General features: G+C 40.8%; 1 protein-coding gene across 2 annotated transcripts in view; it reads left to right on the forward strand.

Annotated features, from left to right (window-relative positions):
* Positions 1-18,463, forward strand: part of LOC142599416 (urea transporter 2-like) — a 310,745-nt gene that overhangs the window by 200,379 nt on the left and 91,903 nt on the right. The window lies entirely within an intron of this gene.

An 18,463-nucleotide genomic window follows, 5' to 3' on the forward strand; every position in this document is an offset into this window, starting at 1 on the left:
TAACAATACCTGTATGGCTCAAAGCATACCCCTTGGATTTGAGAAAGCAGCCATTTTGCTACCAACAGCTAGAGAAGGCCTTTGCTGCACCTTCAGAAATGTATCCTACCCATAGTTGAAGTTTTCCTAGTCTATGCAAGTCATTTGTGACTTAGAAAAGATAACCAAAACTCACAAATGGAGACCTACAGGTCACAAAATTACCACCTTCATTAGACTTTCAGCTTATCCAGAATCCTGAAAGCAGAATCAGAAAGCACAGTTAGACATTCCTATATCTTTTCTATCAGGCAACATGCACCCCAGTCCCATCTTTGTGCTTGCTGCAAGAAAACATCTTTGTTTCCCCTGAATGCTCTGTGCTATTGCATAAATCCTGTGCCATGGGAAGTGTCGGCACTATGTAGCCAAAAAAGACCCTGCCCACATCTATATATCTACTGGGAACAGTGGCCTCTCGTCCAAGGAAGAGACAATTTGTTGAAGTTTAGCCATTTGAGAAGCATTGTGAGGAAAACATGAAAAGCAACTGCTTCTTTCCCCAACCTTCCTTCCCCAGCCCAGCTGCCAAATTTTGCAGGCAGCTGAGGCCCCATAAGCCAGTTTTCACTTGGAAAACACTTCAGTTCAGGAACAATCAATGAAAGTGGACTGTGAAAGGAAGACATAAACTACAGTCTCACACTGAGCTGGATAGTAGCCGTGAGCTGTCTCCACCCAGCCTGTCGCAACGATTCGAGCTCTGCACACACACAACCCAACAAGTAAAAGAAAGCCCAGCTCCCGAGCTCAGCCCTTGCATGGCCCACATCTGAAGCATGCTTTTCCTGCTCTTCTCATTTAACTGCAGACAGGCATATTGCAAAAGGAAGCAAGAGAAACGCTGTGCTGGAAGCTCAGCTCACCATCCTCCCCACCCCTTTGCTCAGCTTCCTGATGCTTTATTTTCCTCCAAAATCAAAAATCTCTCCGTGGACCTCTGCATTGCACCTCCAGGCATGGTCAGCACCTAACTGTCCCCACAGCACCTTAACATTAATGAAGCAAGCCTTGGGTTGGCCCCGTGTACCTGTCCATGGGACCACTCATGGGTTTTCTGCAGAGCTTTGCCCCATACAGCAAACACCATACACCCATGTTACAAGCCAACCAGCAGTGAGCATCCTCCTGCAAGGAGGAACAGAAACCTGTAGGTGGGAAGTATTTTTTATAGCAAGTTCACTGTTCATCTGGCAGTTGGATATTTGCCAGCAAGCCACATTCCCCAAGACCCGTTGCTGGTCCTCTAGTCCTCTATGCCTACACCCAGGGAGCATCCTGTGTATTGGTGGTGGTGACAGGCTTGGTGAGCCTCAAATCGGGGGTGAGTAGAAATAGAGAGGAAGAGGAGGAAAGGGCAGAAAAAGCAGCAGGAGAGGAAAGAAGGGAAAAAATGTCAAGAGGAAGCAAAACTGCCCTGTACGCATAAATGAAACAGAAAGATACACGCATTGGAAAAAAAAAAAAAAAAGGTGGCAAATACTTTAAGAAGAAAACTGGAGGAAAGGAAACATTAAAAAAAAAGACAAACACAGCTGGGTGGGTTTTTTTATAGTTTAATACCAAAAATGTGCAAACAAAGCAACGTAAATGCTGCCATGTTATTTGAGTACATAATGGCAGCAGCTGTTGGAAGGGGTCAGGTCCTCACCTGCAGCGAGCACACACAGCCCCACCGGAGCAATATGGCCTGCAAGCCAATTTAGTTACAAAACCGGTACATGATATACAAAGGATTATAAACTTGAGCAGGTGAGGTATTTTCGAAATCCAGGCTGACATTTCTGCCTAGTTGAGCACCAGTCAAAACAGCTCAAAAAAAAAAACAACAAAAAACCAACCTGACCTGAAAAGAAAATCTGGTAGAGGAAAAAGTTTGTGCTTGAATGGATAGACCCTGTGTGTAACAAGTAGCTCCCTGACTTCATTCACACTCGACACAATAATAAGATAGTTTTGAGTTTGGTGAAACGAGGGAAAATTAGGGGGAGGGTGTGAGGAGGTCCAGAGCTTTACATTTCCAGACAAACATTGTTAATTATCATTTTCAGAGAGGAAAAAAGTAATCTGTGTTGAACACATGGATTCATAAGGATCGGCTTGGACGTCTTCATTATTTTGTAAATGAATTTAGATTCTCGGGGGTAAAAGTTCTTTTAAGCACTAATAACAGGTTCGCACATGTGCATTAGTGGATTTCACTTATGTTTTTAATCAAGCTCATCTTTCCTTATACCAACAGTTTCTTCTTGTATCCTTCAGAAACAACTTAGCTGTGCAAATAGATGAAGCTTTTCATATGAAATCAGAATTCTTTACATGATATTTCATACACTTTTATAGCCATTTTTTTTCCATTTGGACTCTGAAACTGCCTTGTCTTGACATCACCACTAAAACCAAGCAAACTCTGCATAATTTTTAGATATTCTAGTGCAACATATCTGTCCTCTCTTCAGCAACTTTTGTGTTTTCAGTGCAAATCTGATGGCATTTATTGAAATGAATACCTGAGAGTACAGCACAGAGCTGTTTCAGACTCTCAGCAAACTCAAGCACACTGGGTTGAACTGATGCCATCTCTTTGATGTTTAGAAAATATTTTTTTCCTGGACCAGGCTACAGGACTGAGACACTGCCAATTTAATAAGGATTTGGGAAGTCATGTGGGGCTTTCACTGTCGCATAATCAGGACAACATGAGCTGCATCAGGCAATGATAAATGAGGAGTGAAAGGTAGCCTGTCTTTAGACTCCCTTCCCATTCAGAAGGAGGACTTTAGACTTCCTTCCCTTCCCTTCAGAAACTCATTCTGAACTGCGGAACAGAAAATTGCCCTTATTTCTTACACCAACCCAACTTTGAACCTTGCAAAGATAAGCAGTATATAGCAACTTAACAGCACAATTCCAAATTTAAATTTGCACCCAGTACAGGCACAATTTAGGACTGTTAGCTGTTGGTGACTAACACTACCCTTGTGTCTTGGGCCTGACTTAATGGATATTGAGCAGAGCTCTTACAAAATAGATGATAGTTTTCTATGCTAAGCCACTACATCTTTGTTGTAGGCAATGTCTCTCTAGCTTCAGTGGGCCTTTCTTGGCACAAGGAGGAATGCAAGCACTGCCAAAATATAGAACACCTCTGCCTTTTCTTAAAGTAAAAGCCAATGTATTTGGAGGACTGCCACTCATTTAACTAGACTCCCCAGCTGCATCATTAATTGCAATTTATGGAATTCATTTATTGCTGGGAGATAGGGACAATAAGCTTTCACAGTTGGTTTGTAGTACAGTATCTCTCCACAATCTGTAACTCTAAGTAAAAGCGTCTCCAGAGAATAATATAATAGTCCATCCTGTGTTTAACAAACAAATGAAAGCTTAAAGGGTTTAATTCTCACCAGTGCATGATAACTGAAAAGGAAACTACTGTTTCTGGAACATATCAAGGGTTTCAACCACTGTTACAGTATTTTAGTCTTGAAAGCTACTTTCCTGGGGGTGAGGTGATGATCTCTAAGAGTGCTCTGACAGCTCTGCCGTGCTGGAGGACATACCCAGCAGATCTCCCCAGCTAAGCCTGGCTAACCTTTGTGAGTAGGTAGATGGTAGATGCTGGCACTGGTGATTCAGTTGCTGGATCTCTTCCATCTGACTCAATGTTGAACCAGTGCCCACACATATGCTGCTGGAGAGGTAGAAGAGCAGAAAGTTCAGACTAGTAAGTTGTCAGAGTTATTAGAGGTTTCCTGGGCATCTTTTGCATCGTTGAAGGAGTTTATAGGTGTCTGTGCAAAGTAAAGCCTGGGTCAGTATGTGTTTTACTTGAACTTCATCAAGAGTTAACGGGATTATGATAGTTCCCAGTATCAATAGCTAGGGCCATGATGCCAGGACAAGAAACTCAGTTCTGATTGTGCACAGAGGGTGCGTAGCATGGTAGAGGAAAATTATTTTAAGGGGTTTTTCCAAGCTTTAATACCTTCATCCGGAGTGTGTCCTGACTCTGTGATACACACTGTCGATAGGACTGTAGAGTGCAGCCCATAGTACACACACACCTCTGCTCCCCACACATATTTATGCTTGGTTTGCTTCAAACAAGTCTTCTGGGAGCAGAATAACTTATTTTCACTGCAGACAGTCAAGGGTTCTGGGGAAAGAAAAAAATAAAAAAGGGTCAAAGCAACATAAACCTTTAGGAAACAGTATTCAGGCTGATATTCCAGCCCCAATGTGAGTTTTAAGCCTTGCCACAATGTCGATTCTGAGTCAGCAGGTTTCAAACCTGCTGAATAGCTGATGACAACTCATTTAGGGGAGATTCACTAGCAAAATGGTGGCAAAACCTCATGCCACTATCTCAGCTTCCCCTTTTCAAGGTTTCTTCTTTTTTAGCTGCTCCCAGCAGTTAGCAGTGTTTTTATTGCTAGGGTCATGTAGTAAGTACAGTCACATGGAATGATTGCCATGCTACATGGCAGCTTGGTCATGCATTAAAGCTGGTTATTAATCAAGCTCCTAACAAGACCGTTAGCTCTCTTCTCTCCAATAGGCCAAACATCCATTGAATGAAGGCAGTGTCAAACGAAGACAGTGTCTCAAGTGTCAAGTCTCCAATTCTGACTGTCACTTTTATGAATTGTAGTCAAAAAGACAGCACTCAAGAGTGTGGTTTGGTTAAAATTTACCTGGGATCTGTTTTTCTATGAAGCTGCTGCTTAAGATGCAGGAAAAGAGTGAGCTTTACATGGCTATTCCTCACTGCAATATCATTTCATTTTTTCCCCAAAATCTATCTCCACAGATTTCAGGGGAAACCTCAGCTGATAGGAATGTCTCACACTTCACCGTGATTTCACATGTATGGCCCCCCTCTGCAATGCAAACACAAAGAAAGACCCAAAGGTCTATTTTGCCCTGGAGCACACACACAAAAGGGTCCCTACAATCACCTAATCCAGGACAGTCATGACCCCAACTAAGTTCCTAATGTAGTCTCCCTATTTAACTGGAATTTCAGGTGCATTTAAAATAGGTTTGATAGCTCAATCTTAGCTACAGCCTAATGTGACTGGATGGCCCCCAGACCCAAGCAAGCTCCTGCCCTGAAAGCCTGCCCTTAGAATCACAGAATCATAGAATCATTAAGGTTGGAAAAGACCTCTCAGATCAAGTCCAACCACCCTTCTCTGAACCAAACCACGTTTCAGGTCTGGGGCTGCTCATGAAAGGAAGCTTCAGTCTGTCTGAGTCCATCAGCATAAACCTGTCATGAGACTCTCCATGGAAATTTCTCCCCTGGCCGTACAATTCTTTTTTACAATTCTCTCTTTTATTCTCCTTTTCATTTATCTTCCTTTCCTCCTTTCTGTGGATATCACTTGTGCTGGACAAAGAATTAATTTTTCAGTTTGGCTGGAAAAGCAGAAAACACAAAATAAAAGTACCAGAGCTATAAACAAAATAAAGCTGCTCACTTTTTCTCAACAAAATGGAGAAATTCCCCAAAGATGCTGTTTCAGCCAGACTGTTTTCAGATGGTTCTACCAGAAGCCTGGAGAATAAAGAGCCAAACTCACAAAACAGCATTGACATCTGTTCCTGGTCCTCGTTCTCCCAGCAGCCTGCTCAGGAGTGGTCTGAGTGTTGTGATCGTCTTTCCCCAGAGATCTTCAGGCATTTACCTGGAGACATCTTATTTCAGATCCTTCTGTGTAAGTGACAGGAGAGAAACGAGGGAAGACCTTCCACCCTTTCAGGACAGGCTCCTCACCACCAGCTGTGCATCATGCAGGGGGATAAGCATTCATGTAAGGCAAGGCTGAAGTTAAATGTACTGCAGTCCTTCTTAAATGTCCCCAGAAACAGACCTTCTGGGGTAACTAGAGCATGCACTTCCTCTGTCTTTCACTGAACCCAGCTGAAATTATTACACTAATGAAAAGGCATCTCAGCAACAGAGAAACATCACATTACCACATTACTCAGTGGATGTTGTATTCCCCTTTTAGGTTCAAGACTCTACAATCATATCGCTAAATTCTTTATAACTTTTTGAAAATCTCCTCACTTTCTCCTTCTATTGCTCTCTTTTATTACGAACAAAAAAAAATTCTTCAGAGATACATTTGGAGGTGGTGACATCTGATTGCAATACAAAATAACAACTCATACCCAAGGAGACAAAAAGACATTTGTAGGGAAATGAAGATAAAGATGAATCCATTTCGCACACAAGCTCAGGGAAAATAAAGGGAAAAAGCAAACTTAGAACAGACCTAGAACTCTTCTTCCACTGTGGTCCTTTATTCTTAGGAATGCCTTCTTGACAACTGGACACTTTCTCTGTCTTTATCTTTCTTACCGGATTTGTATATGCAACAGCATCCACAACATGTGAGTGGTCACTGTTCATGTAGGTATTAATGTGTCCTGCCTGCTAAGTACTGTCCTGCTTCTCTCTGAGTTAATCCAAGGTGAATACCGGTAACTTTCTGGGAAAAGAAAATCCACACTTGCAAAAACAGGGGGCTGCTTTTTACATCTTCCTAAGACAGTGCTTTAGACATGGACATTGCAGAAGCTGTAGGACAAATTCCAAATTTAACTACAGCGTGTTTATCCGTCTCTAATTGTTATTGTGAAACTAATAATGATCCATGACAAATTAATAAAATGTACTAATAGTATGTTCAAGCCAGTTATTCACCAGATTTTGTAGATTAGCAATCTGATGGCCAACAAAGACAGCCTTTCTCATCTCATCTTGAGATGCCAAAGCTTTCACTAATTTGATAATGAAGCCTTCAGGGTTCCTGGCTGCATTTTGAGCTGTCTGGAAGGAGTCAGCTGGTCCCACAGGTTGTATAGCTATATTAATGTCTTTGCTGAGACTGAGTCTGTATGCACTGCCTTTGACCACTGCACTTGTATGTTGTTATTTTTATCTAACAATCATGTGGCCAAGGGCAGTGTGGGCTCAGACTTACAGTATCATATCTAAAATTCCATTGGAATGGACTAATCCTGCCTAACTTTAGACATCAACACTCTAGATGCCTACATCTGAGCTAGTTCTCCAGATTCCCAAAAAAGGTGTTGCAAAGAAATAGTACTTCTGGGACATGATTCATCTTTTCTACAGTAGACATCTAAAGCAGGTCAGTTGAATTCTGCCTTACAAGTGTCTACACGCGCTAGCTATAAAAGTAGTAGGGAACTACTGAGCTACCTATGCCTTTAGTACAGGGGTATGTTGTAAAAGTAGCTGATCACCTTAGCCTCACCTGTGATGGGGTAACTCACTGAGGTGCACACACTGAGACTGTGCCATATGTGAAGAGGCTTTTTAATCAAAAGGACACTCACGCAGGTATTTATGGCAGCACAGCTCATGGGCTGTTTCAACTTGAAGGAGTTTGATTCCTCTAGCCAGTGCAGGGTGAAGACTAAAACATGCACCACTTTCTACTCCAAAGAGCCGTCAGAGAGCAGCAGCTGTCTTTCAAGACCAGTGTAGACTAGACCAGCAAAGTGAGCATTCACTAGAGATGAAGGTGTGAAACTGTGGCTAAACAACACCCTCCTGTTCCTCTTGATTTCATCTGAAAATCATACACATTTAACACTTCTAAAAATCACAGCTCAGACTGCTACATTTCATTTTGAGTGTTCTAAATCAGGATGTCATTTCCTCATAGATTAATTCTTTCTGATTTTTTTAAAGTTTAGATAAATGTGAAGGTGGGATTTTATTGCCACATATTTGAATGACCTTAGAAAAATAAGCTTGGGTGAGCACTCTTAAAATTGTTCACATCTACAAGGACTAAACACTGACTCTTAAGTATTGTCTTGCTATATCTCTGGAGCACTTTTAAGAAATAGGTGAAAAATAACCATGGTGGTTTCATAGCTGGAGGTGCTCAAATGGCTTTTCCAATGAGAGGTCTTCAGTTACCAAATTATCCACTCAGCAGGAAGTATTTCACCTCTGGGAGGTGTGAGAGCATGCCAGCTCATGCCAGCTCTTCCATACACCTTCATGGTGCAGAGCCAAGGTACCACACCACTGCTGCTTTCTGAGACAATAGTGAGAAACCTACTCCCCAAAAGGTACTCATAAACTGGATCAAAACCCTGTAGTTTGAGTAGCCCCACCTTATATTATTTGCAAATCAAGCCTGTTTAAGGTTTTTAGGTACTTATTACAGATGAATTTTGCACAACTGAATCTGTGCTACTCCAGCTCAATGGGTTTTTCCCTCTTTTTCAGTGCTCCCTGATATACCACACTGCACTGTTACCAGCTGACATTTCACAAAAGCCACTCTTCACACTCTGGATTCAGCACTCACTCCCTCTGTGATCAGCTAGTGTTCAGAGATCTTCATGTATGGTTCGACAGTGTTGTACAGCATTCAAAATCTTCCTTGGTCTTTTCTTGCACCTTATAAGGATTTAATCTTTCTCTTAGAAAGGTGTCCTGGGTTTGGCTGGCATAGAGTTAATTTTTTTCCTGGTAATGGGTACAGTGTTGTGTTTTTAATGTGGGAATAATGTTGATAGCACACTGAAGTTTTTCAGTTGTTGCTAAGCAGTGTTTACAATTAAGTCAAGGCCCTGCCAGCAAGGGTATATGAGCCTTCTGCCAGGAGGTGCACAAGGAGTTGGCAGGAGGCACAGCCAGGACAGCTGACCCAAACTGGCCAAAGGGATATTCCATACTATATGACATCATGCTCCGTATATAAATTGAGGGGGAAGTTGGCTGGGGCATGATCACTGCTCAGGGACAGGCTGGGCACCCGCCAGTTAGTGGTGATCAATTGCACTGTGCACCACTCATTTAGCATATTCTATTATTATTACTTAGTTGTGGTGGGGAAGTTTTTGTAGATTTTTTTTTATTACTATTTATTTGCCTTTGCTGTCCTATTAAATTGTCTTTATCTCAACCCACAAGTTTTACTGTTTGGGGTTTTTTTCCCCCTATTTCCTGATTCTCCCCCCATCCCACTGGTGGGAGCAAGTGAGCGAGCAGCTGCCTGGTTCTTAATTGCCAGCTGGGGTTAGACCATGACAAAAGGCTAGGGAGCAGGGTAGTCCTATGCAACCTGGAGTGCTTTTTTTATTCTCTAAATAGCATTCCAGCTAAATTGTTTTTCTGTACAAAGAGAGAAATATGTATTTTCTTGACTGAAGGGTAAAATCTTTAGTAAAGTTTTGAAATTTCACATTCCCCTTTTTGAGGAGAGACTGTAGCAGAAGAGACCTAAATAGTGTTTGCAAGACCATCATACTCACTCCTACCATTTCTGATTAAATGGCAGTTGCTTCTGAGAGGTGCATGAAAAGGCCAAGACAACTCTGAGCCTCACCTCAGGCATACCCAGTCCAAGAGCCTACCATAGCCAGCTTAAGGATTTGATCTGTATGCTCATACCCAGGTTGATACTGGAGGACCTTTTGCCAACCAGTCAAGCATGGTCCCACAATATTGCTAAACACAGAAATCTACTGAATGGACTGACAGGTCAAGCATTTTGTTCACTTCAGCACTAGTTGAAACTTCCAGGAAAAGCTGCCAGTTACCTGCAAGCAGACTTCAATAGTGACTATCAGATTTCCTTCTTTTATTTAATTCTGCTTTAGTTTAAGCATGCAAGCTCCTGTTTTCTTCCTTCACTGCTACAAAATAAGTTGTTAGAAACTCCACTGACATATCATGTCATGTTGCATCAACATCACCATGTAATCATGGGATTACACAGTCTGAGAGAAAATCCTGGTGAGGCCAGTGATGAAATTTGGAAGTGCTTTTCCGTGCAGAACTCAGCCATACTAATTGCAGAGGGAAAGGCATTGTGATCTTCAGGCAGGCAGATTTCAGCTGTTTTCAAGTCATGACTTTTCAGTCAAGGGCTCCAAAAGGGTCAGGCAAACTTTACTTAGTGAATTGTTATCATCAGAGGAATTTTTGGAACAAAATGTTTTGTCATCAACAAATGTTAGTTTGATAGAAACAAAATTGTTCAGAGAAGCACATATGGTTTAAATATTTTTCTTGAAAGGAGTTTCCAATCAATGTGACAACTACAGAAAAGGAGGGTCCTCCCAAGCACCTAAAAACATGGGCTTTGAAACGCTGTGAAATGCCGCATTTTAACCTAAGAGTGAGGTAACCAGCTGCTTTGAGGGTAGGTCTCTCCTATTTCCCATGAACTTTTCCAAAGATCTCAATTTGGAATGTAATGGTATTTTTTTTAATATCAGTTTCTTAGTCTAGGAAAAAAATGCTTCCCACGCAACTCTAGTTATATCATCCCAATAGATGTGATTCCCCCGTGCCAAAGAAAGACATTTTAGTCATGGGAGGTTTACACAGTTCAGAGGAAGTGACAAAAATAGAAGCTGCAACCAAAATGCCCCCTGCGCTCTGTCTGTTTGTATGTCTGTCTGTAAAAAGCCAAAGGAGATGAGAGATCACATTTCAGTAGCAGGTTACAGTCCAGAGCATCTGGAAAAATCTAGGGCAAAACAATTAATTTGTCCTTTTTCAGTAAAACATTTAAAACAGAACTTGATCTTTGGCTGACACAAATCAGTTCAGCCACATTAACCTCACCAGACCTACACTAATCTATACTGATTGAGAGCCATAAGAATATTTCCAATATTTCATAATGGATTATAATCCTTCAGGCTTTAGGAAAAGAGTTTTGGTTAAACCCCATATTATGCATGCATTCTCCATTTAACAAACATTCAATAAAGTTTAGAAAAAAAAACAAAGGTAGAGCCCATGTGTGAGCTACAGCTTCCCAGCTTGCTGGGAAATTCAGCATGGCTCTTCCAAGATGTCATTCAAGCAAAGTTGCATGTGTGTTTTGTTTGGTCCAATTCCCAACTGACTTTTGCAAATTGTCCATCAACTCAGCCGCTCCGTGGGTGCCTGTTCATCACTGACAAACTCTTCTTCTTACATTTGAACTTCAGATGGCTCCCATGAGTAGTTTCTAGGCCATGAGGTAGCTTGTTTCCAGCTAGACTGGCTTTGTGTTGAGCTTTGGAGACGAGCAGAAGTTCCCTTTTCCTCTCACAGACATTTCTGTGATAACACAAATGAAAATCATGTGATTGACTCTTTTCCCAATCTGCATAGTTTTCCTCCACCATACAGGATCACCATGGAGCTTATTATAGAGAGATGATCTCTGTGAGAAACAACATTTTCCAGCCGTAATATCTTTGAAACAGGCTGTTCCTCACTGGGTTTGGCCCATTCTCTTCTAGACTTTAAGTAAACAGAAAAAGTATATTACACCCTGTCAATCCCCCACAGTTTATGCAGAACTGTCCAAGTGAGCACAATCTCGCACATCATATTTTTGGGAAGAGCCATCTGTCATAAACAAAACGTGGCCATGTGCGGCTCACTACCATGCACTACAAACTGGAATCCCAGAGCAGGATTTCTAATGACTCTGGTGCTTCAGCCACCAGGTTTTGGGGCAAGCAAGTGGTGCAGGGTGAGGAGTAGCTGGTCCTCAGCCAGGAGCTCCAGATAGCTGGATACTCTTTTGCTCACAGATTACTATGATTATTCATATTGATGCATAAAATGTAATCCTGCTGATTTAGCATCTATTTTCTAAAATTCATCTAGTTTTCCTAAACTAGATTAACTTGTGATTGAAATTGCAGATTTAGAGCCAGTCATGAGGATAAGCATAGCAAAGGCAGGCATTGGGTCAGATTGCGACTGGACATAGCTGTGAATGTGGACCTAATGTACACAAATTTGACTGTGGTTGGCTTTATCTGTGGCTCTTTCAACCAGTAAATAGATATAATTGAGGTGGTTCTACAAGTGTCCAGAAATTCAAACTTTTGTGAGGGCTGTGAACATGTTGAAATCACGGTTGCAAGTTGAACTGCAGTAAAAAGTTGAAACTTTTAAACAGAGATCAGAAAAGTTGAAAATACTCTTGGAGAAATATTGATGTAGTATTTTGGAAAAGTAGAAATGCCTCATTGTTACAGTGTTGAGAAACACTGTAATGAAATGTTGAATATAATACACTATATTAAACATCATGATGAAATCGGTAGCTGCTATAAGTCAAAACAAAACGGTATGGTAAACTCGAAAATGCATTTTTTGTTTTGTCAAAACTAATCATTTCTACATTAGTGGCACAAATAAGAAAATCAAAGCAATTTGCTGAGACATTTTTCCCATAGAAATTGTCATTGAAACAGTCATGTTCCTACAAAATATTCCAGTTTCAATGAGCCTTCATTTTAAACATAAAATTGTTCTATCAAAAATGTTTTCACTGGATTTACTCCACATATATCATAGGTTATGAAGTTTATATTTCTATTTGATTTTGCTTTTGTATGAAGTTCTGAGACAGGTTAGTGAAAGAAACTTGTATTAGCAAGCCGCTATAAAGTCAAGGGACAGATTTTTGAGCAGTTTAAATACACGAGATCATACCAGCAGAGTAATTGGCTTTGTGTTTTGAATTATGGTCATATAAAATTTAGCTTCAACACATCTGATATAGATAAAATCTACAGTATTAAAAATATGATGTTTGGCATTCCATAGGGCCTGCTCTGTATTAAATATGAAGAATCAGCAGGGTGGTTAAGCATATTCTTACTTAGTCTATGAAAATTCTCACTGAAGGCCCTCAGATAACTCCAAGACTGAAAGACAGTTGTGTGCTCAAGTGTCTGGCTGAATCATGGCCACGCACTTTGGGAAGACACAATCGCTGCCCTTAAGGGGTTGACCCAAAGCTTATTGAAGTCAGTGAAAGTTTTCTATTTAGTTCAGAGGTCTTTGGATTAGACCCAAAGAAGACAAATAATGTATGAAAAAGGCAGAGGGGAAAGTTGATTTGTATTGCACTTGTTTATTTTATCCTCAGGAATATCTACAGCTGGGATCTACAGATACAATCTCCCCATATTTCTTCATCTCTAACATTTGTTGCTGATTTCTTGTAAGCTTTATTGTAGGAGAACAGTGTTGACTATTGGGAATTTAACCATTCCGTTGAACATAGCCATCAAGCATCAGCAGGTTAAATAAAGTTGATAGTAACTTAAATCAGCCTTGAGGACAAGCGTGTGGATTCAAGTAGCAAAGTCACTCGGTTCAAAGGTGTATGAACACAGGGTGGATTTATCACAGGGTAAAGGGCAAGGGGTTTAAGGCAGTCGTTCCTGAGACAGAGTAACTCTCTAGCAACATGAAAAGTAAAATTTAGTTTGGAACTCAGTCCCTCACACTGAGATCTATTAGGTAATAAAATCGTCTCTCAAGGGAAGTGACTGGAGCCTCACTGTTCTGAGACATTAAATGATTGACCGGACAGATGCTCAGAAAGTATGTTGGAGGCAACAATTCTACACTTATAAAGAGAAGCCAGGATTTCCTAATAGATCTCTTCTACCTCTCATATCCATGATTTAGTGATAAACCTAAGCCTGACCTTACCAAGAGCACAGTGGAAGGCAGGAGTTTCAGTTATCTATGAGAACTAATCAGATTCCCAATCTTTTATTTTCTTTTTCTTCTTTTTTTTTTTTTTTTTAACTGCACAGTGTTGTGAGGAAAATGAGATTACAATTTAACAAAAAATTTGGATAACTTCTAGTTAGCCATTTTTTTCACTTTGTTTCCTTGGCATAACTCTTTATAACCTATAAGAGGATCATTTCTATCTAATTGGAAGCTTTGACCATATATTGTTTTAACAAGCAGACTTATAGCATGTCAATGTGAATGTTTAATATTGTGGGGGAGGTTTATGGGAAATTAGTAAGAGAGAAGCGCATGTTCCATTTCGAAGCTTAATAATTGATTAGAGAGATAAGTTTTCTTAAGTGCAGTAACTCTCATAGATCAGGGTGGTAACATAAGATTTACATGTATCTGTCTCACTTTCCAGCCAAAACTGGTCCTGTATTTAACTTACCAAGTTTTCCTTAGAGAATAAAAATTATCACATGTAATTTATTTTCACCAACCAGTTTCTGGTATGAGTTACATCATGTGTTCCCTCTGGGCATTAAAGGACAACACGTAGAGGAGAAATTCAAGGTCCTGCAATTATGATTGATTGGATGGTGAGTCATTTATGGTTTTGAAGGCAACCTATCTGAATATATTTACTAAAAGCAAATGACATTGTGAATTTTAACGCAATGTAGAGGAGCCCAGAGCTTTGGATGAACGCCTGTTATTGTTAAAAATTCAATGAGAGAAAGGAAATAAATGAGTAGCCAAGACCAATGTGACCTTTACTAGTATTCAATGGGAAAATGGTGCAAAAAGTCTGACTATAAAAATGCTCCTGAAACCGACATGTAGAAATGCTTATGTCTGCCAACTAAGAAACCAGATAGAGCTCTACATCACTGTGTTTTTGCACCAGTTTGCCTATTTTGGTGTCAGATGTGGATGTTAAAATAAATCCTGGAGGATTTCTTAAGGTGTCCCCTGAAGATTAGCTGCCAGCCTCTGCAGACAGTTAAGCATCATCCCACCAGCACTTGTGGGACATGAGATAGCTTTAAAGGAGGGGCTATTTTGGTATGTCAGACCTGGTCCATGACAGTCAGGAGCAAGGGTGGAGTAGCAAGACGGCTGCCTGAACTTGACTGTCTGGATACAGCCAGAAAACCCCAAACTTACTGCAAAGTGCTAGAGGCACTCACCTGCAGGACTACAAGGGTGAATTGAAATCACCTAAGCAGATTAAGCACCCTCACTGCAAAAATAGCCCCAGGGAAGGTTTTGTAGTTGCATCATCGTTTTTGATCGTCCACATGTTTCAAGCGTAAGTCACCCACTAGATAAAGAAGATTTCTGGGGAAAAACACAATTCAAATTAGGTTCATTTTCCCATATGATATTAGTGTCACTAACATACATGCATGGGAACTAGGACAAGATCACTCATGTTGGGACATTAAAATCCTAACTGCAGCTTTCAGGAATGATTTCTTCTAACTTTATTTTGGAGGCAGGATTGGAGAGTAAATACACAGCTGGGATTTTCTGATGCAGCCATCTTTACACTGCTGTCCCTCCTGTAGAAAAAGTAACACTCAGAAGCACACAGCTCCACTCCGGATGATCACATCAGATAACTTTCCACACTGAGCAACACCAAATGTTTAACATTTCTGTATTGCATTTTGTGGCTGAAAAATGATCAGTACCAGAGTAAGATAAATTACCTCCTTTGTCAACTTCTTGTAGGATTCTAAATTCTAAAATATTCTCATGCTCCACCAGGCAGTGACAAGATGATGACTTCAACTTTGACAGTAGATAGACAAGTAAAACTGAGGTATCCTAAAGAAAATCTTTGGCTTTGTAAGGCTCAATAACCTTTGGATGCTGTGCTGTTCTTTGGTATGAAGGACTACCAGATTTTAAATCATTTTAGGGGTTCTCAGGTGCTTAGGGAACATCATTATACTCCATAGTGTAAAAACACCCTTGCTAAACCAGGAAGAGTTTCTCAGACATGAGTAGTTTATATTCAGCAAGCTGCTACATGTGCTTTTCGTACTCACTTGCAGTTGTTCAGTCACTGTTGTCAACACACAGAGTTATGCAATCACCATCACAACGTTTTCCTTGCTGACTCTGGCCTTGACTGCAATGTATAATAGAACACCTCGCAGAGGTCCCAACAAAGCTGGTACTGCAGCCAAAGCATTTGTGCTGTATCAGCTCAGTGATAATTAATCCCGCCGAAAGGCCATGCTAATTAGCAGGCTGCTCAGCCCAGGCCACTGCACAACTCTGCTTCCAGGACCTCAGCTGCTGCTTTTGCATGGTGGAAGGAGCTGTGCAGACAAGATGTACCCCATGGTGGGAACTAGCTCAGGTTTCTTCAGCACAGGTGAGCCCCAAACACTTACACCTTGGATGATTTGCTCTGTTTCGCACCACTTTTCACATCGGCTAAATAGTGTGGAGGATTCTTTCTAGCAAGAAGAACTGTGCTTTTGAATCTGTGAGCAGAAAACACAACCTTATTTTACCAAATGGCCATCAGAAGGACTAACACTGACTAGGGTGGGAGGCAACAACATGAAGCAGAAGTAGGACTGAAGCACCCTTTGGCAGCTCCACAGCTAAGGGTATCCAGCCCAGGGCAGGACATGCCACTTCTCCAGCTTCTGCTTCCTTTTATTTGAAAGCATTGTACCAGGGGCTTGATCCAACTATGGATTTCCATTTGACTTATCCTCTTGGGGCCGGCAGACAAGGAGCCAGCCTCAAGGGACACTTGACTCACTTTGGCATCTGAAGACCAGACATGAAACCCCTCAGTGTCTAAAACAACACTAAGGTGCCTGTGATTGAGCAACTGAATCCCATCACAGATGCCCATACTTCTAACAGCACACTGGGGCAATTTAAAGTTTTTTCAGGTCTGTGTTAAAAATGGGTAGAAAATTCCAAACAAAAGGAGTTTTGCTGTCAGAACAGAAATGCTGACAGCATTTGAAACTTGGAATCCAGTGAATCATCAGTCATTGATCCTTGGTGCACAGTGGGATTCATCTCCCCCATTTTAGCTATCTACAATTTATAGTCTTGCTTAAGCTTTTTCTAGGTTTCCTAAATGGAGACACAGAGAGAGAGAGAGAAGCACCTCTAGGAAATGAATCATCTCCTCCTAAGATAGATGTCTGTAATATGTGGGATGAATCACAGTTGAAAGGGGATTATCTTTCTTCTTTGGCATAAAAGGTAACTAGATGACCTGCTGAAACCAGCTGAAGTACACAGTCCCACCATCAGGGACTTCATCTCTGTTTTCTAGCTAAAGCCTGAAAAAATATGGAACTGCAAAAGCTGGCTAAAGGACTGATTGTGGCTTAATTCTCCTTTCCTAGAAAATAACTCTCAGGTAGACATTGGTTTCGATGGGAGCAGATATAAGCCAACAAGGGCTGCTTCTGGAAAATACCCTTTATAATGGCCTGACTTTAGGGAAGAAAACGCTCACCGAAACCTGTGAGGGCTGATGAGAGCTCAGTGTTTGTTTTTTTTTAAAAAAAACCCAATCATTTACCTAGATGGTTAAATACATATTTAGAAGTGCAACTTTAGCCACCTTTATTCAGAGACATCAGCCAGTGCTGTGAGGTCTGCAGAGAAAAATGACATGAGCATCTCTGTTCACTCCAAGGGTAGTGGAAGGGAGAGAAAGATGCCCACCTCCGGAGCAGAAATAGATGCCAAGCTGGAAGACATCCAGCTCAGTGGCATGCAAGAAATATAACACATGATTTCAATGCAAGCATTTGGGTTTATTTGGGGAATCAATTAACAATAAGTGCAAACATCAATTTACAAAATGGTAGCGTAACAGACACATGCACACGAGTTGTAATTGAAAACTGAAATAACACCAGGAGGAATAATCATTAAAGGAAAACAAAAAACATCTCCAAAAAGCCAAGAATAATATTTAATAAAATAAAATAATTCATCCATCTGCAGTTATATCCTTAGGGGGGAGGCCACAGACTAACAAGCAAACAAATTTAGATGGAAATGAAAATAACATTGGGAAGGCGATGGAAGGAACAAGGGAGAGATTTCTTTGCAGATTAGCTGCTTATGAACCAAAAGTATTTCAATTTGATCACTTGTTTGTAGATATGTTTATCAGAGGACGGGGAATTCCATCATATGTTCCTACCATCCTGAAGAATAATTATTCTTCTCCTCTTCAGACATTTTACTATCACTACTTATTGGCACACCCACAGAATTCATGAGCTTTCATCAAAGATGCCAGCAGAGGTATCAGGAGCCTACTTTCTTTCCTTAAACACAGGAATCCCAAAGGTTAATCAAATGTGGTTCTCTTCATCTTTGCTGTGAATATGTATCATCTGAGGCACCTAAAAGCCCGGGTAACACAGCCACTTAGCAGTACCTAATGGGCACCTTACACCTCCAGGAAGGTCAAATGCCCTACAGACCTTGAGATGTGTCAGTCTCTAACTCAGTTCCCTTAATATTACCTTGCATGCTGGGATTTATAGTCTTTAATTACATACTTTCAAATTTTTAAAAAATGGGAGGGAAAAACAATTCTGTCTTCTGTAAATCTGGATATATGCTACATAGACAAATAGGTCTCAGTGGAGGAAGTCTCAGAGGGCCTTATAGTTAAAGTAGTGTTTTTGTGGGAGATATTCATTGACTATCAACCACTGCACTTCCATTAGCTGTCTGCAGGTAGGTTCGCCGGCAAAAGTCCGCTACCGCTTTCTGCTTTTGTTTGGATCTTTTTCCTTTTCCCAAAAATGTCATTCATAGAAATTAAACTTCTGTTCTTATTGAAATGCATATAAC

The sequence above is a fragment of the Balearica regulorum genome, chromosome Z (genome assembly GCF_011004875.1).
Source record: "Balearica regulorum gibbericeps isolate bBalReg1 chromosome Z, bBalReg1.pri, whole genome shotgun sequence".
Classification (NCBI taxonomy): Eukaryota; Metazoa; Chordata; class Aves; order Gruiformes; family Gruidae; genus Balearica; species Balearica regulorum.